A 27,330-nucleotide genomic window follows, 5' to 3' on the forward strand; every position below is an offset into this window, starting at 1 on the left:
CGCGCTACGTGCCTACCGCCTTCTGCACCTGGGGGCAGCGTGTGCACACGCCGGCATCTGCATGGACCAAGTCTCACGCCGCTGCTAAAGTCCTGTTTACAGAGGGTTTGGAAGGCTGTGGAAATGTGATACGTTTCAATGTGAAGTGGGGTCAAAATGCCACAGATCACTGCCGGTGCATCAGGATGATCTCAGTCATATCAAGAGAAGATTTTTACAGGAAAAAAACAGAGCCGGGAAGTAACAAGCCGAGATGCCAACAGAGCTTCTCCCCGGCCGTGGGATTATGTGCGATTATTATTGTGTCTCTCAGGATTTTCCAAACGTTCCACAACGAGGGTACGATGCTTTCCATATGAGAAAAAAAAATGGTGTGATGTACAGTGATTGAATGTATAAAATAAATTAAAATTTTTAAAAAGCCATGTGTCTTAAAAGGAGAAGGGTGACACAGCTCCCGGCTCCCTGAGCTTATTGGAACTGCCAGGCACTGGGCTTCCTACCCCCCTCCACAGGGCCTGCACCAAGAGGCCACTGTCTGGCATTTGAACCTCTCCCAGAAGAGGAAGAAGAGTGAGAGGCGCCTGGGCCCTCAATTCCACAGCTAAATGTCAGCCCCTGTGGAGGGGTAATGGTGGCATGGCGGCCGTCCAACCATTCTGCTTTTAAAAAAGATTTTCGAGAAGATGAGCAAGGTGAGATTTACGGTGTTCTTTCAGCGTCCCTTGGGAGCCCCTCGACAGAATGGTCAGGAAAAACTGAATCTCTGTTAAGTTGAAGATGGAGGATGGAGGAAGCCGAGACCAAGCGGGCTTGTGCCGCAGCAGAGGGGAAGGTGCCAGGCACAAACAGCATCAGCAGAGGCTATAGCACCCTCCACGACCCCGACCCCTCATGTCCTCCCTCCTCCACGAGGCACAGGTCATGGTCCGATGCTGTTTTAACGGACCTTCCTCTTTCTCTGCTCCCTCCTGGACACCCTGACACTAAGCCCCGGCACTCATGCAACCCAGGCTGAATAGGAACCTACTGTGTCCCGGGGAATAAAGAGGGACATCCTTAAAACACTTGAGCTTGGTAAGAGAAAACCAGGCCCCAGCACACAGTAGGTCCTCAAGCCTTGTGCCTGGTGGGAGACCGGGTGTCATGTGGGACACAGCAGGTACTGAGAAAAGACTGGCCTGATGGTGTAGAAAGACAGGTACTGACCCAAAGAAACCACACGATCCACTGGTGTGATCCTGCAGCCTCGGCGGGTCTGGATGGTTGGGCTAGAGTTCGGAACCGAGGAGTACCGCTGGAAAGAACATCCAGGGAGGTAGAGTCGGGCAGGATGGAATTCCAGTCAGTACTGAAGTCTACCACTTCCCAGCCCAGAGTCCTAGGGCCGGCAGCTTTCCTTCCCAAGGCCACAAGTGAGGGATGAAGAAAAGGACAATGCCCACCACCCAGGATGGCGTGGGTTAAAGGAGACTGAACGCACCAAGTCCAGAGCCTCTGCGCACAGTAGGTGCTCCGCCAACGGCAGAGCCCACGCCCTCTGTCCCCACAGGGTCTGCAGAAGGGAGAGCACGCTGTAGACAGGCATCGTTCAGGGAGTTAAAACAGAAAGTGGGGAAGAAGCGAAAGCAAGGCGGAGAGCATCATTTGTATTCTTTATCGCAGGCCAGGCCGTAGTAGGATCCTCTTGGCCCGTTCTATAAATAGGCAAGCGGCAACCTTGAGAGCACAGAGGAGGTTAACGCCTTCGATGAGAACACCGCGGAGAGCTGGCGCCGGGGAGGCTGGGAGGTCAGAGTCTCCCACACTGCCCGCCCAGACATTTCACGAAGGGGACTCTGCAAACCCAAGATGGAAAAGGGCAGGTAAGGTACAGGACACCAGAGGCCAGTCGTGGGCAAACCCCTGCTCCTCTGTGCCTCAGTTTCCCCATCACAGGACGTGGGGCCAGAAAATCTGATGGTTAAGCCATTCGCTATGCCTCATGTGGACTGGGGATAAATGCGACCTTTCAGTGGGTCCTTCTCTGCTGCTTTCTTAATTTTTCTGGCAAAACTAAAGAAAAACAAGGTCCCCACACAGCAGCTCCGACATTTCAGCAGGCTCCCGCAACCTCGTCTTGGCACAGTGGCCACTAGAATCTCGCAGGAACAGCTCACCTTCCACGTTCGGAAATGTGTGCGTCGGGTGGGAAGGGGAAGGGCATGGTCTATCACGTTGGCCCCGACCTTCTTACTGCCTCCTTGTCGCCATTTACAACCAACCACTTGCTTATTTTAAAAGGCATCATTAAACGCACGAGTTAATTCCTAAAGAAAGCTGGTTGATGCTTTGTCGCAGACAGCCAGAACACTGCTGCCACCATGACCCCTGGGCCAGGGCCATCTGGGATCCGGAGGTCCCCCCACCCCAGCTAGGTGCACCAGGCCTTGCTTCACTTTCCTCCACTGGCCGGGTCTACACGGCGAACAGCTTAGGCGGCAGGACCAACTTGGAGACAGAGGCATGTCCCCGCTGTGTCCCTGGCTTGCTGGGTGACCTGGGATGACTTCCTCTCCTTTGCTAGGCCTCAGTTTTGCCATCCACAGTGAACAGGTAGAACCTAGTGTCTGTGAAGGTCCTGCCCCCACCCAAATGTCTGCATCTCTCAGGCTCAGGGCTGCATTTAGAAGAAAAGCCTACACTTACTTGCAGTAGTCACAGGTCACAGAGAGCAGAGTGATCGGGGGCGTTGGCACCTGCAGAGAGCGACTCCAGGCAGGCTGGAGGACTGGGCTGCCAGGTGCCTGGCCCCTGGGTCTGGGCACCCTTCCTCAGTCTCCCCCCGCTGCAGGAGTGAGCCCACAGAATGGCCCTGGCCGGCGCTCTGCGGGTCATCAGCCAGCTCCTTGCACCTGGGGGTTCTGAAGCTCCATGTCAGTGGGGAGGGGCCGAGAGGGTTTAAGAAAACACCCATAGGGCAGATGGAACATCTCAGGTGTGGCGAACATACACCTCAACTCAGCCAGCACCATTGCTGGCAGCAGGGGACCTTGGAGAGGCCTGAGATGGGGGAGTGGGGAGGTTTGCCCCTCCAGCGGGATTTAGCTTCTAGGGCAGTGCCTTGCAGGAGGTAGGTCACACCCAACACCTCTGTCAATGCCACTTCAAGCAAGGCTCTACCTACACTGTCGACCACACCCCTCTCATTACGGCAGCCCTCCAAGGGCCAGCCCAAGGCCTGGTGGTCACAGTCACGAATGCTCTGCAAGGCTAGATTCACATGGGAAGGTCCCTGGCTTGTGTACCAAGGCCTCTTTGTTCACGCTGTGTGTGCACGCATGCCCATGATCCAGGCTGTGTTTGCCAAGGCTGGGAGTGGACTGCAGTGATGAATACCCTGTTAGCGATGCCTATTTTTCTTCCTCTCTTGGAAGAAATAAAGTTAAAAAAATTTTAAAAATAAACTCCTGCAGAATCAGCCAGTCCTCCTGAGTAAATTGCCTATTGCTGTGCACCACACCCAAGTTATGAGACCTCTCTGGTCCATTTGTTTTTTCTCTTGCAAAATAAAGATAGCCATTCCACTCTCTTTAGGTAGAGAGAGCTAGCACAGTGTCTGCCACCTAGAAACGCTAGGGAGCCATGGCTAAAAGACCTGCAGTCCAGGAACTGGCCACGGCGAGCTGGGGCAGCCGTCAGAGGGCTTGTCCCCATGCGAAACTCAAGCCGGGACTTGCTTGCATTCCACCAGTTCTGATCACAGAGAAATCTTGATGTGTCCTGGCAGATGCCATGGCTGAGACACCATCCATCACCCGGTGACTATTCAGGCAGCGCGTTATGATTATGGAAATGTAAATTATATGTGTATGCCTTCAAACTTAATAACTTGCTACTTGGATTAATGCTCTCAGGAGGCAAATCTGCCTCACTCAGCTCTTTGGAGCCGACTCTGAAACCCCAACATCATAGACTAGGCTGATACCATTCTCTGTTCCACAGAGAACTGAGAAATAACCTGGAGAGGACCCCGGGTGCAGGTGGGGGCGGGCGGGGACTCTGGGGATGTGTCAGCACACAGCACATGCAGCGGGCTCCCATGTTTGAAAACACGCACCGAGCGCAAGCGTGGAGTGGGCCACAAGGTCACAGGACGTGTGCTGAGGAGCATGTGCAAAAAGAATCATTCCGGAAAAGTCCCGAGTAAGGACGAGTAATGGTGAGTCATCCAGCTTATGGCAGGGCACAGACCTCAAGGGGCAAGGTTTTCTCTTTTTTGGGAACAGAGACGCTCAATCTCGGGAAGCAGAGTTGGTCCAGACCCAGGTCGGTGATCTGGAAAGGAAGGGAGGATGCCTGCTAGCTTCTCCCAACCCCGACTTGCCAGCTAAGGCTCCGAGTTCAGACATACTGGGGGGCTAGGCAGGGGCGCAGTGGTAATGCAACTGGACCCATGTGGGAAGGGCCCAGAGTTCACGTCCTGGGGCCTCCCTGAGTATGCCGGGCACCTGCACGTTTGTGATCCAGGCCAGATGAAATGAGGGTAGATGGCAGCAGGAGGACTCCTTGCTCTTTCTTTTCTCTCTCTCTCATGGAAGAAAGAAATAAGTAAACTTAAAAAAACAAAATTATACACACTGGGCCATGATCCTGCTGTTGACTTCTTGGGTGACACTCTGTGACTTTCTGAATTTAAAAAGCAACTTTTTTCAAAGAGGTTTTTGCCTTAGGGTGTGTGCCCTTGCTGGGAGAGAGGAGACAGAGACAATGAGAGGGAGAGTGAGAAATCATCCTCCGGGGGATGGCCATGCCACAATCCCTTCTCCTCCATTTTTCCTCTTGGGACCTTGGGCACGTGTGTGTGGCTGGCGTGAGTTTCAAGCCATCGGATTTGGGACTTGAACTGCAGTCAGCCATGTGGAAGTTCAGCAACATAACTGCTACACCATCTGCTGGTCCCATTAAAAAGCAACTGTTACAAGAATTACTAAAATAATGCAATCTGCCTATAGCACCTGGCACAGAGTCAGTACCAAATGCATGCTAATCCCCTTCCTGGTTCTGCCAGCTCCTTCTCTCAAACACGAGCCCCAGAGATCCCACAGGGACACAGGTACGTGAGCCATTCCCCCACATCTCCCAACTTCCCTCCTTTGAAAAAACATCCTCTGTCCTTTAATCCACACTTCCTGCTATCTGCCCTGTCTTCAAGAGCCAGCTCCTTTTCCACCACCTCCAGGAAGCCTTCCCAGATTGTGGCTGACTCTCTTCCAAGAGTGTCCAGCACTCTTCTCTGGTTTTGCCATCATCTATGCTATAAGCTCTGAGTGCTTCAGGATCCTGTGTTTAGAGTCTAGTCCCTGAGGCACACTGTATTTCATGTGTTTGCGACCTCTCCCTGTCTCTTCCCATTCATTTGCTTATCCTCTCTTTCATTCACTCATTCATTCATCCAACAAGATAGTTCATGAGTTTTCTAGATCCCAGAGAGCCCCCAGGAACCCTGCCAAAGGGCACAGAAAGACCAGTGCCTGAGACTTGGGGTCAGGCAGACCTAGGTTCCAGAGCGCTTCTCCATACCAGCACGGGCTCACACACCTCCGATGCACAGGGACGTTGGAGAAGCAGAGGGAGGGCTGAGAGCTGCAGCTCTGCAAGCAGGCTGCAGGGAGCGCCATCCGAGCTCTGCCTCCGGCCCACCTGCACAAGTCACTGCAGCAGTCAGGCCCCAAGTCTCTCAGGCCTGAGGACGGGATGACAAAGGCGTCATTCCACAGAGTGACTGCGAGGACCTAATTTTTCACTAGACATTTAGTGCCTGGGGCCCTGCTAAGAACCACAAAAGGTTGGGTATAATTCTCGTAGAGAACCCAGAGTGGAAGTCTCAACCCACCATCCACGGCAACCACTGTGTTTTGGGCTGTCCTTCCTGGCTGGTGTCGCATTTGCAAAACATATGTATGTACATATGCAAAACTGGCATGTGATTTTGATGTAAACATAAACAGTGTCTGCTACATCCTTTTCATTTTGCTCAGCTGAAGATGAATTTTGAGGCTCTTCTCTCACCAGCTCAAGGACATTAAGCTCCTCTCTTCTGCACTCTGCCTGTTCCCTGGCAGGGGCTCTCCATTGAATTCTCACTCCCCTGTGCATGGCCATTTCGGTTATTTCTCGTTTCTTTGCCAGCACAAACATCTGTGCGAAACGTCCTGCCACATGCCAGCTCGAAGCTCACGTGCACCTAATTCTCTAGACTAGAACAGAATTGCTGAGGTGGCGGGCAGCACACTTATTCAGCTACAACCACATTTCTTTGCGAGGTGTCCGCTGGGTCATGCTTCTCCCCTGCTGTAGTTCCTGTCATCACCTATAGGGGGCAGCACTACGTCCTCTGGGCCTACAGACGCCCGGAATCCCCCTGACTGCCCTGGATGGGGCTGGGTGGTACTTGACAATTGTTTTCTCCCAAAGCAGCCCTGGCTCTGATGCAGGGATCCACCCCTGCATACTTTTTTCCACTGGATCTAGAATCTCAGTTTGGTCAATCCTGGCTCTATCTCCAACTTCATCTGAGACTACATCTTGGGCCCTAACATTGCAAAGCACCAGAATGAAAAGGGTAGGCTGGTTAGTGGTATCTTAGGGTGGGCCTTTTCTCCGGCTCCCAAATATTTTCCAGCGGGAAGTACATTTGCTAGAAAGACATTCCCAAACTATCTTCTACCCTTTCCTGGCTGTGAGACTTTAGACAAGTTCCTTAACCTCTCTGGGCCTCAGTTGTCTGGCTTATGAAATGGACTGATGTGGTAACATACACAAAGAATCTTGCACTGGGCCTGACCCACAGGAGGTGCTTGACAAACAGTGGGTAATATTAGTCATTGCAATATCATGATGATGACTGTAATTTTTTTTTTTATAAAACTTTTTAAAGAGGTTTTTTTGCCTTAGGGTGCATGTGCTTGCTGAGGGGAGAGAGAGGGACAGAGACAGTGAGAGGGAAAGTGAAAATCACACCCCCCTCAGGGGAGATGTCCACTCCACAATCCCGTCTCTCTTCCTGAGTTCCTGAGCACACATGCACTCATGCCCAGCCTGAGTTTCAAGCTACCAGCTCCAGGACTTGAACCGATATAACTGCTATGTCATCTGCTAGCCCTGATGAACATGTTTTATTCCTCCCATTGCACAGATGAGGAAAGAGACTCCAGGTGGGGAAGGGTCTCGTGCAAAGTTGCGAAGAGGTTAAGGGGGAGGGCAGGAACATAAATCTGAACTCTCCAAACTCACGCCCCTCTCCCCCTTTTACGGGCTGTTCAAGAGGGTTCAGGTGACACCAGGCCAAGGGGATATAGGACTGACAGGCTACAGACAATTAAGAGCCCCTCAAATGCGAACCCTGAGCAGGTGCCTGGGGTTTTCCAGCCACACAGACTGGAAAGACCCTCCCCATCCAGCCCTGCTTTGACGGAGGACAGAAATCAGGGGCGTGGCCTCTCTGCCCAGTGGCATATTTCAATGTCACGGAAAGCGCAGCCCTAATTAGCACTGTCTTCAGAACTCCTTCCATCTGCACCACTTCATCTGTGTTAATTACCTCTTACAGGGCCCACTAACCACGGCGTTTCCCAGTCTCCTTTCTCCCTGCAAGACCGTCTCTGCAGAGCACTCAGAGGGTCCTATTCAAATAGATGTAGACCCTGTCCCTTTCCTGCCCCAAGCTGTCCTCACTGTTCTGATGGAAATGCAAACTCCACGCAGTGCATCTCAGGCCTGCCTGGCTGGCCCTGATGCCCGGCCAGCCCCATCTCCTGCTCCTGCCACCTGAGCTTTCTTACAGTATCAAGTACTCCAAGCTCTTTCCACTCCAGGCCTTTGCACGTGCTGCTCGCTCTCCTGAAAGTACACGTTTACGGATGCAAGTGACTCTTCCATCCATGCTGCTCTCAGTAAGACTGGGAAGGCAAGGAATTCTTCTAGCTTACCGCACATGTACCAGTAAGGAGAAAACATTGGAGATGGTAAGCAACTTCACAGAAAGCAAGAGAGAGCAGACAAAATGTAAGGATGCCTTCCCCTTGCACTTGGCCACCAAGGGAACTACCAATGACTTATCCAGGAGAATGAAATAATCCACTGGTTTCTCCTTTTGCCTTGATTACTAGGAAGCTCCTAATTCAATTTAAAAGTAAAATACTGTTCCTACCGAAGGCTTTTTTTTTTTTTTCCTTTCTCTCTCTCTATCTCCAATATCATTTCTGATCCTCTGCCTTTTTAACGATATGCTTTTCAGGTGAAGTCACTCAAATATTCTGACATAAGTGGAAGTATTAATTATAAACATATTAACAAATAAATAAATGAAATATGGTGAGTTTAAAAAAGGTTGTTAAATCACACCAGTCACAGAGCCAGCAGGTGGCATAGTGGTTAAGGCACTGGATTCCCACATAGTCGACCACAGTTTGAGTCCCAGACCAAGTGGCTTGACACTCAAGCCAGGCACGTGTACATGCATGCCCAAAGTCCCAAAAGGAGAATGAGGTAGAAGGGATTTTGGCGTGAACACAAGCACCTTACAGCAAAAATCTCTCTCTCAAAAAAAAAAAAAAAAAGTCACACCAGTCACAGGTAGGTGCTCAACTGAAAACTGCCAGATGGATTAATAAATGCTACAGTCTAAGCACACTTCTAGGATTAGACACCTCTTCCATGCAGTTGGAGGCAAAGATACTTTTCTCAGATGCTTAGGCAATGACTCTGCTTTCTCTTCCTCTCTCCCTCCCTCTCCTCCCCCAGAAAGCTTTCCAGCTGCTGAGTTTGACCTAAGAATGCATGCCATTTGGAAACACTCCCTTAAGTGAAAGTCTCATTTGGAACACTCCCTTAAATGAAAGCCCCAAAATATTTATTTATATATATTGCCAGAGGACACAGGAGCTCATTAGAGAGAAATGGAGAGACAGAGACTGAGAGGGAGGGGAAGAAAGACCTCCCGCCCCCAATAGGGAATGGTCATGCCACAGTCCCGTGCCCTCAATTCCTCCACCCTGCGAGGATTTTGATCACACGTGCACATGCACACACAATGACTGGTGTGTTTTCAAGCTGCCGGGCCAGGATTTGAACTGCAGTCCACCATGTGGAATCCAGCTCCCTAACCACTAGGTTACAGGGCTATTATTTCTATGATGTATTCTTTAGGAATGATGCCATAACCAGGTAGCGGTGTGATTAAGAAATCACTATTTCTCAAAAAGCCATGGGTTCACGGCAGCATCCCATCTGTGTGCCCATTGGGGGCCAGGACCTGGGGCCACCATGCGGGGATGTGGGCCATTTCCTTTGGCTCTGTAGAGACACCTTGCTCCCTGGAACTCCTGCATCCCTCAGGAACACAGGTGGACCACAGAGCATCCCCGAAAGCCCATCAAAGACCCCTTCTTGAAGCACAGATCAACATAAGGATCATGAAACGACACAACAACATATGTCAAACAGACATGCAAGGAAGCAGGTGGTTCAACATGTGGATACACAGGGTCGAAGGCCGGGGAGAGGGCCAAGGAATGCCAGCTTGGGGGCTGGCAAGGTGGGTCTCTTCTTTCCTTTTTATAATTTTCTTTAATGCTATTAATACTGAAATCTGCCTTTAATCTGAGTCTCACAAAGTAGTTTTTTTTTTTTTCTTTTTTTGGAGAGGTTTTTGCTATAGGGCGCGTGCGCTCGCCAGACAGAGAGACAGAAAGCGAGAAATCACCCCCCCAGGGGGGATGGCCACGCCGCAATCCCTTCTCCTCCATTCTCCTCTTGGGATCCTGGGCACGCACGCACGCACATGCGCCCGGCGTGAGTTTTAAGCCACCGGGTCCGGGACGCAAACCGCAGTGGACTACGTGGGAGTCCAGTGACATAGCCGTTATGCTAACTGCTGGTCCCACACAAAGTAGTTTTTTTTAAAAACTGGGCTGGGGCCAGCAGGTGGTGTGGTGGATAAGAGCGCTGGATTCCCACATGGCCAACCACGGTTCAAGTCCTGGACCTGGCGGCTTGCTTTCTCACTTTCCCTTTCCCTCTCTCTCTCTCCCTCGTCAAATAAAGAAAAAAGAAAATAACAATTACAAATGGAAATAAATAGATAATTCTTAAAAAAAAAAACCAAAAACTGGGCTGAGGGGACTAGCAGATGGCTAAATGGTTATGTTGCTGGACTCCCAGGTAGTAAACCATGGTTCAAGTCCTGGACCGGGTGGCTTAACACTCATGTTAAGGGTGTGCGTGTGCGTGCATGCCCAAGATCCCGAGAGGAGAATGGAGGAGAAGGGATTGCTGCGTGGCCATCCACCCTGGGGGTGATTTCTCACTTTCTGTCTCTCTGTCTCTTTCTGTCTCTCTGGTGAGTGCACGTGCCCTATAGCAAAATTCTCTGTAACAACAACAACAACAAAATCCAGGCTGGGGGCCAGCAGGTGGAATGGTGGTTAAGGCACTGGATTCCCACATGGCCAGATGCAGTTTGAGTCCCAGACCTGGCAGCTTGCTTTCTCACTTTCTCTCTCTCTTTTTCTCTGACTCGCTCAGTGAGCATATATGGCCTATTGCAAAATAAAAAAATAATAATAATACTAAATACAATAAAAATAAATAAATAATTTTTAAAAACTGAGCTGGCCCTACAGCCTAATGGGTAAGGGATCTGGATCCTACACTGCTAGTCTGGGTTCAAATTCCACCCCAGCAGCTTGAAAAACACAGTGGGCACTGAACCCCCATTGGATAGAGAAATGGAGACGGGACTGTGGTATGACCACAACCCACTAGGGGTTGCTTTCTCCCTCTCTGTCGCTCTCTGGCAAGCGCATGTGTACTCTCTCAATTAAAAAATAAATAAATAACCAATGCCTTATTTCTTCTACCCTTCTTTATCAGTTTGACCTTCTCCAGGGACTCAGTGTGGAGATGTGGAAGGAAAGCTTTGCTCCCCCATCCTGAGAACTCTGGGACCCCGGAGGCTGGAACAGGGACCTGACATTTTAAAGCCAAGATCTCCATCATCATTGCTCCTTAATGTCTCCAGGAGTTAAGGCTGTGTGCAAAGGAAAAAGCACGGACCAGCAAAGAAAGGAAAAAACTCTTGACCTTGGGGATAATACCATAAGAAATTTGTAAGAACAGGACAGATGCATGACCACCTTTTTGCAAAACAACTCAGAAGACAAGAACAGAGCAGAGTCCAGAATGATATTGATTCCTTTTTAATGCAATTCTTCAATTATCCAAGGAGCCTGGCTTTTAGTCTTTTGTAATTTAAGTGAATGGCTTATAAATGTTCTTTTAAATTTTCTCTCTTAATTCTTTTTCTTTTATTTAAGGAAGAACTAACAAGACTCGAGGAGTCATAAATATAATCAGCCAGGATGAGCCTCAGTGGGTTTGCAATGGAGTGTTTCGTGGTCTAGGACTGGTGGCCAGAGCACACAGGTCCACCAGGAATATTGGTTTATATCAATATAATTTTCTCGGTCCATGAACAGACACATTGATGAAGTTTATTCTCCTCCCAGACTCTTTATACCCCTGTCCCTCAACTTTCTGGCTGTTCTCAGGTGGAAAGGGGATGAGTTTCCAATTTAATTCAATCTCAGATTGAAAACATCTTGAATTTGAGGGGAGTGAATCAACTACTTTTTTTTTTTAGAATTATTTTATTTAACTTTATTTATTATCATTATCATTATTATTTTCCAGTTTGATCAGAGTGAGACAGAGAGAGAGAGAAAGAGGAAGTGAGAAAGCAAGCCACCAGGTCCGAGACTTGAACCGTGGTTGGCCATGTGGGAGTCCAGTGCCTTTAACCACCATGCCACTTGCCGGCCCCATGAATCAACTACTTCTAAAAACCTATTCGGAAGATATCACAAAGAAAAAGATTCATAGATCCGATGACATCAAAATATAATCTCTTGATTTTTGTTTTTCAGTTTTTTTTTATATAAGGTATGTGCACTTGCCAGAGACAGAAAGAGACAGCGAGAGGGAAATTGAGAAATCACCCCCTCCAGAGGGGATGGCCACATGGGATTCCTTCTCCTCCCTTCTCCTCCTGAGAATTTGGGCATGAGTGCACACGTGTCTGGCATGATTTTCTGGCCACCAGGTCCAGGACTTGAACAGCAGTCAGTCATGTGGGAGCCCAGGACCATAACCACTGTGCCACCTGCTGGCCCCTGTTTGTTGTTTTCAAGCTGCTAGAGGGTGTGTGCATTCACCAGAAAAAGAAAATAGAAGAAGAAAGAAGGGGGAAAACAGGAGGGATCTGGATCCTGCACAGAGAAAGAAGCAGGGAAAAAACACCCTCCAATGGAGCGTGGTCGTGCCACAATCTCTCCTCCATTTCTCCACCATGTCAGGATTTGGGGCACACGGGTACATATGACAGGCATGTTTTTCAAGCCATCAGGACAGTCAGTCATGTGGAATCTGGCTTCTCTTAACCATTAGGCTATGGGGCCAACCCAACCTTGTGATTCTGTGGGCACAGGAGGCCCCGTGCAGTGGAGCAGCTCTACAACACTGGAAGCCATAGGGAAAGTTGGAGTTCAGTTTCCCGGTGTCTCGGTACACGCTGGTCACACATGCACCAGAGATCCTGGCTGGCTGGGAGGGCTGGTGGCAAATCACAGTGTGAGACCCTGTTGAGGGTACCTGTCTTCTCTCTCTCTCTTATGAAGTAAATAAACTAATTAACTTCTTTTTATTTTGAGAGATAGGCTTTTGCTATAGGGCACGTGCACTTGCCAGAAAGACAGAAAGTGAGAAATCACCCCCTAGGGGGATGGCCACATTGCAATCCCTTCTCTTCCATTCCATTCTCTTCTAGGGATTTTGGGCATACACACACACACACACACACACACACACACATGCACACACACACATACACACACATGCACATACACACACATGCACATACACACACACATACACACACACACACACACACACACACTACTGGCATGAGTTTTAAGTCGCTGGGTCTGGGACTCAAATCGCAGTCGCAACGTAACCATTGCACCATCTGCAGGTTCAAATAAACTAATACACTCCTAAAAAAGGGCATAGGAGCTTTCACAGCCTCACTCCCAAGGTGACAAAGAAGGAACAACAGCTGTGCCTGGAAGGTTCCGTGCAGCCTGTTCGCTGCAGCAACTGCGACCAACGGGTGTGCGAGGACCAGCTTTTAAGAAGTTTGACTTTCGGGGACCAGCAGATGGTGTAATGGTTATGTCATTGGACTCCCATATACTTGGCCATAGTGCAAGTCCTAAATCTGGCGGCTTGGGACTCGTGCTGGGTACGTGTGCGTGCGTGCCCAAAATCCCGAGAAGAGAATGGAGGAGAAGGAATTGGGGCACGGCCATCCCCTTTGGGGGATGATTTCTCACTTTCTTTCTGTCTGTCCAGCAAGCGTACATGCTCTACAGTAAAAATCTCTAAAAATATTTTTTAAAAATTCAGCATTAACATAGTGGGCAGAAAAATGAGTAATTTCATATTCTGCTAATGTTGGTAGGAGGGGACTATAAAATAAAAAATAAAAACAAAGTCCCAAGAGCAGTTTGGTAACAGTTGTCAAAAACCTTAAAATTATGCCTCTCCCCTAAGCCAATGCCTCCTCTAGAAAGACAGCCCAAGGAATTATTTGCACTATGCTTCAAGATGCATGTGCAAGGATGCCTAAAGCAGCAATATGGATAATATTTTAAAAAACAAACCATCCAACAAGAAATTAGTTAAATACATCGGGTACCTCCTAGCTATGATGCAAAAGGCAATCATTAAAAGTCGTGTTCTGGAAACATTTCTCAACGTGGGCAAACAGTCATGGCACATCGCTTGGTGGAGAAGCAGCCTGGAGAACTCCGGTCAGAATGGCGGTTTCGTGCAGAATTCCCAGCAAGAACCCACACACAGAAGCACCGGGGTACTGGGAAGACAGGCAGGAATCGGTCACGAGTGACGACCTCTGGGTAGGTGGATGGGTGGGATTGTCAATGATTTTTGGTTTCTTCTTCTGTGTTTTCCTGGGCTTTCCCATTTTAAAAAATTGAGCCCATATATATTTAGGTCATTAAAGAAAAGATGGGCCGGCTCTGAAGCCTAGTGGTTAGGACAGCCATGATTTACATCTTAGATCCAGTGGCTTGAAAAACATGCTGGGCACGTGTCTGCACACTCCGAATCCCAAAAGGATGGAGAGTTAGAGGAGAAGGGATGGCAGTGTGACCATTTCCCATGGGGGAAGGTGCTTTCTCCCTCTCCCTTTCTGTCTGTCTGTCTCTGGCAAGTACACACACGCTCGGGCAAATAAAAGAAAAACAGACATACTCACACGCTTCCTTTACAGTCAGAGTAGGCAAATTCTTCTATTCCTTACATTTCCCCGAACCATACAAAATGGCCCTTGTCCGGTTAGTGACAGGGTCAATGGCCACCAGCCTTTTACACGAGGCCCAGGAGAGACCAGGCTTTCTGATCCCACTCTCACTGTGGTGCAGACCCATCCCGAGCCCCCCCTTCCATGAGGTCACTTCACGAGTTACCAGCTTCTACTAACGGGGTGGAACTAAGGTCACAGCTATCTACTAGGGATTTCCACAACATACAGAACACGGACCTTCAGCGCGTGTTGGGAGAGGTCACGGAGAGGGGAAGGGGATAATAAAAAGGAACAAACGCCCAGTGCCGTCCCTGTCCCTCGAGTCTCATCAATGCAATGCACAGAGCTTGCCCAGGAAAGGGAAGGAGTTCACGGTCTGGCTTTTCCGGTTCCTCATGGTTTTCCCATCTAATGGCTACAAAGCCATTTCCATAAAGAAAACAGTCAGGGAGAGAGCCATTCATGGAACTGCTCTTGTCAGTGTGAGGCTGGACACCTGGCTTCTCTGTTAGCAGCAGCCAAGAACCGTAGGATGAGCATGCGCTTTGGAGACAGAAAGACCTGGGTTCAAATCTTCATCCTGCCATTTCCATGCCTGTGTATTTATGGCTGGTCCTCTCCTCTCAAGCCTGTTCCCCTCCTGCGAGAGTGCTGAGGAGTCCGTGGCAGACGCACGTGGGACCTAGCAGAGCTTGCCACGGCCCACAGGTTCTCAAAGTGGTGACCTTAGTGCGCAAAGAACTTTGAAGACTTCATGGAGAAATGGAACCAAAGTAGGACTTTAGTTGGTGCAAAAATGTACAATCCATGCGCAGTTTTTTCATGAACTTTCTGAACTAAATACTGTGATCATCTCGTGTGTATTACCTGCCTTACAGGTGGTGCCGGGGCAACATCATCTGATAGGAATACGGATCCTGGGGCCAGCAGGTGGTGTAGTGGTGAAGGCCCTGGACTCCCACATGGTTGACTGCTGTTTTGAGTTCCAGACTCAGTGGTTTGAAACTCATGCTGGGCACTTTTGTGTGCCCCAAATCCTAGAAGGAGAATGGAGGGAATGGGACTGCAGCATGGCCATCCCCTCTAGGGGGTAGTTTCTCACTTTTTCTGTCTCTGTGTCTCTGGTGAGCACATGTACCCTATAGCAAAAATCTCTCTTAAAAACAACAACAAAAAAAATGGAATACGGAACCCAACAGCAGTCTGGGTGATCATCAAATGTTCAGACCAATAGGCGCACCCAGAGCTTTAATATCAATACACCAGACGACGAACCTGAACAGAGAAGTGAGCAGCTCGCCAGCTTTTTACTAGTATTTCCCTCACACTTGTACTGAAGAGGAAGCTGAGAATCAGGGAGGTTAAGAAGCTCACTGAAAGCCCCCACAACTAGCCACAAAGTCACAGAGCCAAGCTTGGAAAGCCAGAGTCTGGCTTCTGGGGTAAGGCTCAAGCATTGTAGGTGTCACCCTCCTCAGCTCCCCGAGACACGAGCCCTCAAACAAAACCTAGGTTTACATTCTGGCTCTCTCACTTTCTGTCTTTGTGACAACAGGCGAGCGACAAGTTCTGTAGTTCTGCAAAATGAAGAGAGAAGAGGGGTACCTTCCTTGGGGTTCCTATGGTTGCTATGAGAGTTGAGTAAGTTTACAACATGCGGGAGTGGGTTGTCTTCAGAAAGTTCATGGAAAATATGTATTATGAAAACACTGTGCATGGATTTTGGATTTCTTACACTAAAATAAACTTGGACTTTAATTCCATTTTTTTTCAAACCTTATTGAAACCTCCTCACATCAAGCAGGAGACCAGCTCAATGCAAGTCCTCCACTCAAAGGTTATTGTCAGACACCAAGCACTGTGTTATCTGTGTCTGAAGGAAAAGAAACTGACACACTGAAAGAATTGGGGTAGGAGAGAAGGTCCCCAGGGATGGGGAAAGGGGTGCGGGCTACTAGGGACAGTGCACCCAGGCTGGGCCTATCAGGAACCATGGGTAGAATCAGAGCCTTTTTGGGGGGGAGTATATTGCTTGTGTGACCAAGTATGAACTCTTCTGAGGAGTAGCTGAAGAAGAGACTGTTTGCAGGTGAAACGGAGGCACAGGCAGCTGGAACGCTCGGCCTCTGGCCTCTAGGTTCCCGGCTGCAGCACTGGGCTCCAGGCTGGGCATGGCATGCTCAGACACCAGCAGAGCGGCCAGGCCACCACCACAGTTCTGCAGTGGTGCATGCAGGGAGCAGTGTGGTCCGAGACGTGCAGGGCAGTAGTCAGACCTGGAAGTCCGGAGTTCCAGAAGTCTGACCTCAAGAGGGCTGGAGCGCTCCTCCAAGGGGAGACCGGAAAAGAAGAGCTGGCCGAGGTTCCTCACTTGGGATATGTCCACTGTTGAGAGGTAAGAGAAGGCGCCATCAAAGGCTGGAGATGAGCCAGGCCTTCCAGGGCAAAGAAAGGTTATTCTTCACACCGCGGAGGAGCGCGATGCGTGAATGAGCAATAAACAGAAACACCCACGGTAGGCACAGGTCCTGTACCCAGGTAAAGCTAGGGGATGGGAGATACAGACATCTGAGGGGACAGAAGGAGGCATTTGAGGGTGATCTCTGCACGCTGATCTTCACAGCAGACTTAAAATCTTACTGTCATAAGGACTCTTGGAGGAGGATGAGGGCTCCAGAGAGTTGGGGAAAATCTGGGAAAGGGCTGGGGCTGGGGCTCCCCAAAGAGAAAGGTGAGGGAGGCAGAAGGAGCAACGTGAAGACAAGGCAAAGGTCACGTTGGGTCCAGACACACCAAGGTTGCCCCGCCTCCATCTGGATCCAGGAGGGTGGAACCGCCAGAAGGAAGACCCTTCCCCACTATTGAGAGGAAGCCCCCTAACTACATGGGAGGTTAGCTTTCGAAAACTGGACCACTTCCTTTTTTTTTTTTTTTTTCCTTTCCTTTCTTTTCTCTTCTTTTTATCAGGAACCTCTTAATGCAGCTTAACACAGCATCTTAGATGAGGTTCAGATAAATGACATGGGGCTTCTTTTAATAAGTGCAGAAGCCCATGTTAACAAACCCTCACTCTCACTGCATTAATTGCTTTAATGGCTCTGGAAACAGCCACCCCATCTCCCGCCTCATCCGGGTCTCAGGGGAGCCCATCAGGGAAGGAGGTGGGGACCAAGGTTAGGGAGGCAGCTGATCCAAAGGACAATGCTGTCCCACTCTGAGCCTCTACGCCTGCATCTGTCCTATTTGCTTGCCCACATTTTTTTAAGGCATCATAGAAAATCGGAAGGCAGGTGGGGACACACAGTTCTATTCACCACTGGGCTTTTTACTGCTGTAGAGTGAAAATACAGGTGCCAAAGGCCAGATAGGAGCAATTACATTTTGAAATAAACTCTGTCTACGTGGGAATATTGACAACACTTAGCAAATGATTCTGTAATTCAAACAGCTACGATGGATCACGCAGACCCCGAGTCCTGATATTTTGCTCTAATGACCAAAAAAAGAAAAAAAAAAAAAGAAAAAGAAAAAACAAAACTCTGAACAGGGACAACAGAAGGCTTTTCAAAGCCAAGCGAATGCAGTCGATATCATTTTCCATCACAATGCTTGCAGTGGGATTTCCACAGCCGTATTTTTCAAACTTCCGATGTGCAAAGATGATAGCGACCTTTTGGGAGGACAATGGCCAGTGTAATGGTGGGGACACCTGAGTCACAGAGAGGCGAGGGACCCAGGACACAGCCCAGCAGCACGGTCAGATGAATGTGGTCCAACTCCAGACTCCACCTTTCCCCTCTTAGGAGCAGACCCACCTTCTTGGATTTCCAGTGTACCATCTGGTCCCGCACATCTGGAATCTTGCTCCAAAATAGCTAAAGATGAGGACAGGGTAGGTCCACTTCTCTGCCCCAGTCTTTTTTTTTTTTTTTCTCTTTTTAGAGAGATTTTTGTCACAAGGCGTGTGCATTTGCCAGAGAAATAGAAAGCAAGAAATCACCCCTGGGGGAGATGGCTCCGTTGAAATCCCCTCTCCTCCACTCTCCTCTTGGGATTTGGGGCATGCACACACATGCACCCTTTGTGAGCGTTAAGTTACCAGGTCTGGGACTCAAACGGCAGTCAACTATGTGGGAGACCAGCGATGTAACCAGTATGCCATCTGCTGGTCCCTCACGTCTTTAAGTGGGTAAATGTTGGGTTCGGGGGGGAACCTAAAGGCAGGTAGTGCTTCCTGAATCTTAGCGTGATGAAGACTTCCTTAGGGATGGGCTAGCCCGTAGCCTAGTGACTACGGGAGCCAGATCCCACATGGCCAATGTGTTTGAATCCCAACTCTGGCAGCCTGAAAAATGCAAGGGGCACATGTGCATGTGTAACCACAGGAAATGGAGGAGAAGAGGCTATAGCCTGACCACATCCCCTAGGGTGTGTTTGCTTCCTCTCCCTCTTTCTGGCTAGTGCACCATCCCCTGACAAATTGGAAACAAACAAACAAACAAAAAACTTGTCTAGGAAAGTTGTTCACTCTTGAGCAAACTAACATTTGTGAATCATTTCTTCTAAGACCCCGATGCCTGGGTTTAAGTCACACCCTTTCGATGTCACTTTCCTAGGTTCCTCTCTGCAGTCTGCGGCTTTAGAAACCAGGAAAGAAGACATCTGGGACCTGTTTATGGAAGGCTGCTGTACCTGCTTCGCATTCAGCCGAGGGAGGCTGATATTATGGAACTCAGGTAGAGCGGAAAAATAACTAGGGAACCGGCTGCCAGCCGAAGCAAAGCCACCGCCAATTTAGCAGAAGGAACACCAATTCTCCAAGGGGAAGGAGGCAAAGGTGTCAGGCTGGAAAAGGAGGAAAAAATAAATCCATTTATGCATTCTCCGAAGAGAATAAAGCAGCTTTTCAATATATGTGTGATTACTGGGGGCTTGTCTTCATCTGAAGCGTCGTTGGGGCTTTTTGAAACCTGAATTCCTTCCTTCCTTCCTTCCTTCCTTCCTTCCTTCCTTTATTTCTCTAAAACACAAAGCCAGAAGATATATCTCACCCAAAATGGGTTCATTGATTGCTTCGGAATGCATAAATGATGCTATTTTGGAATCACAGACACAATCAGGCTACTGAAATAACCCACTTCTGGGAATGGGGTTTTCAAATTAAGAGCAAAGTGACAAATTAACTAGCGGGGGGCAGTGGGGGGGGTCCTGGAGGGTGAATGTGGGCTGCAGAGGAAGGGCAAAGCTACTGCCCAGCCTTGCCTAGAGCACATTTTTTTAAAAAATAAAGATTTATTTATTTTTAATTTTATTTATTATCATTATTCTTCTATTTTGACCAGAGAGACAGACAAAGAGAAAGGGAGAGTGAGAAAGCAAGCCACCAGATCCAGGACTTGAACCATGGTTGACCATATGGGAGTCTAGCACCTCAACCACCATGCCACCCACTGGCCTCCCAGAGCACATTTTTTTAAAAGGTCTTTCACCAAAACAGTTGAAGAAGGTTTTGTGTTTTCAGACCTGGTAACTCATTTGAACCTCATAGCCATCCCCAAGAGGGGGCAGGTGGGAGGAGGTTGTGCCTATTTAGCAGTCTACAAGACCGAGGTTCGGGGGGTTGTGTAACTGCTCAGGGCTGCACAGCCTGCTCTGTGGTACAGCACATGCCCGAGCCCGTGGCTTCCCTCAACTTCTCCAGTCAGCACCCACCACGCTGCCACATACCGACAACCAAGGGGCCCTCCACTCAGCAGAGTGGAAAGAGGAGCAAGATCATCCCACTTATTTGATGATGATCCATTCATTTATTAAAGTACCTACTGTGTGCCCAGAGCTGGGGTCCATGACAGCAAAGGCAGATTGAATCTCAGTCCTTATAGAACTTACTTGGGGGAGGCAGATGATAAACAAATGGAAAGAAACACCCTTCAGTAGAGCCAAGTGTGCTGAAGGAACTTCAAGCCGGGCAAGGGGCTGGGCACGGGGCTTGGAGGTGCTGCTTTGGAGAGTATGGCCGGGATGTGAAGACATGAGGAAGTCGTGGCACTTACAACTCATGGTGACCTGTGGCCATGAGTGGATCTGTTCCCTCCCATGACTGCTCAAGGACAAGAGCTGTGTCCTATGCATCCCTGACTTCCAAGTACCAGCCACAGGCTTATGGCACGGTTAGCACTGTTTCACGGATGTGGGGACGATGGGATGGGTGTGGGTCACTTGATGGTAGGTCTCAGACTTCCCACTTAGTAAAACAAAGTCTCTGGGTGGTTCCTCAAAGGCCCCAGATGCCAGATGAGACTGTAACACATGCTTGCATTCAAGGAGAGGCACTGGCTGGTCTTCCAGGAGGCTGTCTGCTCTTCTGCTTGTCTTCCAGAAGGCTGGCTGCATAACCCTCGGGCTTCACTGCCTTCCACACATGGAGGCCACTGGATTCTTTTTTTGTGGGGGGGAGAGGTTTTTGCTATAGGGTACATGCACTTGCCAGAAAGACAGAGAGAGAAAGAGAGACAGAATGTGAGAAATCACCCCCCTCCCCCAGGGGGGATGGCCACGCCACAATCCCTTCTTCTCCATTGTCCTCTTGGGATCTTGGGCACGCGTGCATGCACCCGGTGTGAGTTTAAGCCACTGGGTCCAGGACTCGAATTATGGTCGCCTACATGGGAGTCCAGCGACATAGCCATTTCGCCAACTGCTGGTCCCTAGGCCACTTGGATTCTAATCCCAATGGTGACCACAGGCTTATTAATTTCACCACCTCTAGGTTGACCCTCCTTGCCTCCTCTGGGGAAGATTAAGTGAAGCAGGAGAGGTGAAGCACCTGGCACACAGTAGGTACACACTAGCCACAGCCTCCTCCTTTCCCAACAGGCTTTCAGCAAAGCACAGTTAAAACACAAGTGTGTGGGACCAGCAGTTAGCGTAGTGGCTATGTCATTGGACTCCCACATAGTGGACCGTGGTTCAAGTCCCGGACCCGGCGGCTTAAACTCACGCCAGGGGCGTGTGCGTGCGTGCCCAAGATCCCAAGAGGAGAATGGAGGAGAAGGGATTGCGGCGTGGCCATACCCCTGGGGGGTGATTTCTCGCTTTCTATCTCTCTGTCTCTCTCTGTCATTCTGGCGAGTACATGCGCCCTACAGTGAAAACCTCTCAAAAAAAAAAAAAAAAAAAACCAAGTGTGATGGAAACCGTGGACTCTCGGCGAGCATGAGATGAGAGGAGGGTCGCTGAGAACAAACGTACCACTCTGATGGGAGCTGTTGGCAAAGGGGGCCACCACACCTCGGTGGGGCAGGGGTACATGGGACGTCTCTGCACTTCTGCACAAAGTTGCTGTGAATCTAAAACATAAAAAGTCTTTAAAAAAAAAAAATAAATAAAAAAAAAACAGCCACAAAAAGCCAGGGACCAGACGGTGGTTTGACAGTGAAACATGACCCAAAGCGGCCCACACAGGAAAATCCTGAGTTCGTCCTCAGAGCCCTCCCTGAGTACTGCAGGCTCACGCATGCCCGGGATCCAGGGCTGGCCGCACTAGAGGAGATCATGACATCGAGACCCTGCTGGGGAACTGTCTCTCACGCTCACACACTCACGGGAGACATAAATGAATAAAGTTTAAGGCACAAAATAAAACAGACCACAAGTGCACGGGCCCCGGGGTGCTGCATCTCACAGCTGACGCCAGGAATGCACAGACAGAGAACCCAGAAAGAGTTAGAGCCTCCTCTTCGAACCCCTTCCACCTGCCAGGATGTAAAGAGGGAAATGTCGGAGCATGGGAATCTTGAAAAAGCACCTCTACCCTGGGGCACGATTAGAAGTCTGCTTGAGCTCAGAGTTAATATCAGAGGTTTGATTGGGAGTTTTTTAAAAAGGGGAAAGAATCCATTTTGAAAGATTTGTATTTCAGCCTCCAGCCATTTAATATTATTCCTTCTAATCAGATTCTCTGGTCCTGACTGGGGACTAGTCTGGGGGTTCCCGAGTAGTGGAGACAAAAGGCTGCCCGTCTAGGTCATAAAAGAACCTCACCAGAAAGCCAGTTGAAGCCTAATCCCTAGCGCATGTCTGCTTCAGTGCAAAGCCCTGTGCAGGATGGAGGGGGGATTAGGACGCTAAGGAGACGTCCATGTGCTTCGAGCATGAGCAGACAGGTGCACGCGTGAGGGGCTGCGTGCTCTTGACAGGTGCATTTGGCCCGTGCACCGGGCTGACGGCAGGTGGAGGTGGGGAGGAACCACAGGCACAACACCCAATTGGTCAGGGGTTAAAGGATCGTACTTATCTTTGCAGCTCCATCAAATGATGACTCTATGGCAGGTAATAAGCAACTCTGGGTTTGTCAGCAGAGGGAAATGACAGAAAAACAAGAAGCTAGGATTGGGGTTTCTCTCGTTCGTGTCCTGTCTCAAGACAGGAGGCAAGCATTTTTCAAGAAAAATATTGAATCTTCAACAAGAAAAGGCATTCTCTCCCACCCTACAAAATACTTCCTCGATTTGAACAGTAAATAAGCAGTCGAAGGAGGATTTTGTCCTTTTCCAGGCATGTTCATTTGCTAAAACCTTAAGTATCAGCTTGATATCCAAGATGACATGGAAGAAAGGGCCCTCTCCACGCTCACTCATCACATCCTGGATGTGCAGCAAGCAGAAATCTACTCAAATACAGTTTATTGAGAGTAAGTTGTGCACATGTTATTGCTGACAGCACTCACAGGACCCAGGGGTGAAGGTAAGCTCAGAGGAAAGCCCGTGCCTGCCTACCCCTGCCTTCCCAATTAGAATACACAAATGACACCAGCGGGAGAAGCTGCATTGCCGATACAAAGCCGTCAGTGGTAATCATTTGTAACATCGGCGGCCCGCCCTGTACAATGGGAAAATGACAAGCGTATCGCTTGGAACTTGCCGGACCAAATATAATATCCGTATGAATACAGACCGAGTCTTCTTGGGTTATTATGCAAAGGAAGGGAAGGTGCGATGACTCTCATGAAATGAAAGGACCAGCAACTGTTTTTAACTTCTGGAATATTTCAAATTCTAAAACGCTCCTGGGGGGATGCTGAGACTGTAATGAAGCCGTTTAGCGTTTATTGAGATGAAACGCTCTCACACACACACACATCCTAATGGCACCTGGCGCGCCTGTGTTCTGCTACCCACACAACCAGGGGACTCGGAAAGCAAGCGGGTAAGTCAATTTGATTTGAACGGCACCCAGGACAGTGCTGAGTGCGCCAGAATCCTATTGCTGTTTTCTCATTTACTCTGGAATAGCACCAGGGTTGGTGTTCGTGGGTCAAGAGATAGCGGTCGAGTTCTTGTCAGGACAGTGTGAAACTTACCAATTTCCAGATTTAGTAGGATGCTACCAAACAGTGCCAAGAGCTTCATCTTCCAATCCCTAGCCAACTTTCTACGCTGCCATATACGAAAGCAATTCCAAAAGAACAAGAAAACACCAGATTAGACATCCTAAATGCCTTCTGTGTCTGAACTGAGCTCATCACAGTGTGTCTGAGCTAGAAGGGACCTTGGACAGGGCCCAGGCCCATACATCCTGGAACACAGAGCAGCAGTGACTTGCCCAAGGTCACACCGTGCATGGTAGAGCCTAAGGCAACCTCCTGGGTCTGCAGACTCCTTGGCCAGTTGACCAAGTGTTTTGGACTGAAACCCTTTGAAAGGTTGACTTTTTTATTATTATTATGAGTTTGGCTCCTGTTCATTCAAGATAGAGTTTTCAAAAATCAAATGTTTTCAACATAATTGCAAATAGTAAATGGCTTGCCTTTTCTGAACCTGTCGCTGCTGACCTTAGCAAAAGGACTTCAAGAGAGGGAGGGGAGCCCACAGAATCCTCATTGAACTGTGCTGCGAACAATGAATGCTGGATTTTCTGAAAGAGAAGTGGAAAAAAAAAACCAAAAAACAAAAAACAAAACACAAAACTTGGTCCACTCAATCCTCTTAAAAAAAAAAAAAAAAAACTGTGACCTTCTTTGATTCATAAATTCTTTTTTTTTTTTTGGAGAGGTTTTTGCTATAGGGCGCGTGCGCTCGCCAGACAGATAGAGGGAGACAGAGAGACAGAAAGCGAGAAAGAGCCCTCCAGAGGGGATGGCCACGCACAATCCCTTCTCCTCCATTCTCCTCTCGGGGTCTTGGGCATGCACGCACACATGCCCGGCGTGAGTTTAAGCCACTGGGTCCGGGACTCGAACTGCGTTGACTACATGGGAGTCCAGGGACATAACCATTAGGCTAACTGCTGGTCCCTGATTTATAAACTCTTATGTAATTTGTTTTTTTAAATGAAAGTTTCTCTTTATTACACACACACACACACACACACACAAACATGTATATAATAAGTCTCTCAGAAAGCTCAGAGGGTTCCCCTTCCCTTTCTATTGCAGAAGAAAAATAAAGAGTTTAAGATTAAAAAGACATCTTCTACAGAAAAAAGCAGAAAACCGGTCAAATTTGGATGAGAAAGAAGTGCAGCTGAGCAGTAATGTACTTCCACTATAATCACCCCGACATGATGCCCTGTGGCCCTGTAGTTTGCAGAGAGAGGCTCATGTGAAGAAATCCTGGTTAAGGGCAGTGCGTTTCCAGTGGAGAAATGGGCGGGGGCTCTTTGAGCTTGCAGTTAAGGCACTTGACAATCTTGATTATGTAAAAATGTGTCAGTAGCTCTCCAGGTGTTCTTTAAAACTGTCCCTGAAACTGTCAACCCCACCTTGGCCTCAGAGACTAAGTTCCGCCTGCCTCCTCCGTTTTAAATTTCCCCCTGGAGTTAATGTGACACAAAGCAGCATTCATTTTGCCTGTCGTTTCTGGAAGGTCTAAAGGGGTTCCTCCCCATCAAGTTACACATCTGTATCTGGTGTTAGCCAAGGCAGGAAGTGGGAGCTCTATCTGCGTTAGAGCCCACCTCCAAAAACAAATAAACACATGAAGAATGACAGTCAGGGCTGAAGAGGCTGTTTAGCTCACACACACTCCTGAGCCATAGGCGCCTTGGCTTCAAGGACGGTTCTGCCCTTCTCCACGCCTCTTCACCAGCGAGTACTCACTCTCAGGCTCCCAAAACTACACCGTGGAGAGCTCGGGTCTTACTCTGGAAGCAACCAGACTAAACAAACGAGCTAAGTCCTGGTGCCACACTGAGTCACAGCTCACCGGCGCTGTGTAGTCCAGGGAGGTTCCGACAGGAGAGGTGGAGGGCGATGAAAGAAATATGGGGACCGGGAGGGAAGTCCTGCTGGTAAGCTGAAGCTCAGAGCCAAGCAGCTCGACCTTCCTGACATGGCTGAGTCTGGGGTGCAGACTGAAGGGAGAGTCTGTGTTTTTAATGACCAGGTTAACAGAAGGTCTTTCCAAAGTCTATCACCTTGTGATGATTAAGTTACTCGACTCTTTTTAAAATTGCCACTAAAATGGAATCCACATTTATAAATAACCATTTGGATCAAATATCTTTAGAGCATAAATTTATCATCTGGGCATTCCAGACCTTTTGGGGCCCAGGTTAATGGACTATTTCGTTATAAATATGTGGAATGTTAGATAAAAGGGAAAGATGGATGCGGGGGGAGAGACAGAACTGTTGCGTGGAAACCCCGAGTAGCTGTGTCCACTGTGCCTCCTCCCCCCCACAAGATAAACCAATTGACTTTTTTTTTTTTTATTTCCAAGAAACTACAAAGTTTCAAAAGCCTCAGGGGCCTCCCCAAAGGTGTCAATGGACTGGCAAGCAAATGAGCGAGGCCAAGGTCAGAGACAGATGGTGGTGTCCCAGAGACACAGCAAGGGAGTCAGCTCGACTCACCTGGCCACAGGAAGTAGCCCTGGACCTCTGCCCCCTGGGAGTTTCCCAGCAGCCAGTTCAAAACACCCGCGCTGTGGAGGCCCAGGACGCAGGTGCACTGGGGGTATGGGGTCACAGCTACACCTCGGGTAGCACTGCTCTGCAGAAGCAGAGAGCAGATGCTCCTTTTACCCTAAACTCTTTTTTTTTTTCCCAAAAAAACCTCTTCACATACAAGGTGGGTCTTGGGGTGGGGGGCGGGGAACACACACAAGGGCTCCTTGAATCCACCTTAGGCAACCCACCACCTATTCCAACTGGTTTTCAATAGCCCTAGGCCGTGAGATTAGCGAACAAACGCGCCCTTAAACGGTACGGTGTGATTAAATCTCTAGAAGCTGTTGTCACAAGGTTATTTTCTCAATTAACACACCAAGTACAAATACTCTCCTGAGGGCTGGGGGATTTACTTTTGACATTTAGACAGGAGGTTCGCATCCAGACAGAGTTAAGGACCACTTATCTGCACCAGCGGCCCCATTTTCCAAGTGGAAAAGCAGAGGTTCAGACAGGACAAGTGGCTTATTCCAGGATACACAGCCTGGTCCACAAACAGCATGGTCAGGTCAGGCCAGGGCTCTGAGGATGCCAGACCATCCTCCCCAGGCCACGTAAGCGCTAACAAAACTTTCTTTCAGAGGCAAAAACCTACAGAATAATGAGAATAACAATCACAGCGGAGGCAGTCCATTGACTACTAACCACGGACAAGCAGCCCCTCGGTCTCCTTTGATGCTTGTTGGAATGCACAGCACTTTACACACTTTGGAGTCCCACATCCGCGTATTTGACACCATCTTCTGCACCCGCCTCTAGGCTGCACCAAGGCAAGGTCCTGGTCTGTTCTGTGGACCCCTATATCCCCAGGGCCTGACACCTATTTGCTCCCTCCACTAGATGTTCCTGTTTAAGAGTGAAGAAAAATGGAGCCCAGAAAGGTCAAGTGATTTGGCCGAGGACACACAGCATGAAGCTACTGAAGGAGCTGCAGTCCTCTGCCCCAAACTCTTTCC

At 49.0% G+C, this 27,330-nt stretch overlaps 1 protein-coding gene across 1 annotated transcript in view; it reads right to left on the bottom strand.

The window, feature by feature from the left end:
* Nucleotides 1–27,330, bottom strand: part of WHRN (whirlin) — a gene marked incomplete in the record, with an annotated part of 108,332 nt that overhangs the window by 79,837 nt on the left and 1,165 nt on the right.

The sequence above is a fragment of the Tupaia chinensis genome, unplaced genomic scaffold (genome assembly GCF_000334495.1).
Source record: "Tupaia chinensis unplaced genomic scaffold, TupChi_1.0 Scaffold000081_1, whole genome shotgun sequence".
Lineage (NCBI taxonomy): Eukaryota > Metazoa > Chordata > Mammalia > Scandentia > Tupaiidae > Tupaia > Tupaia belangeri.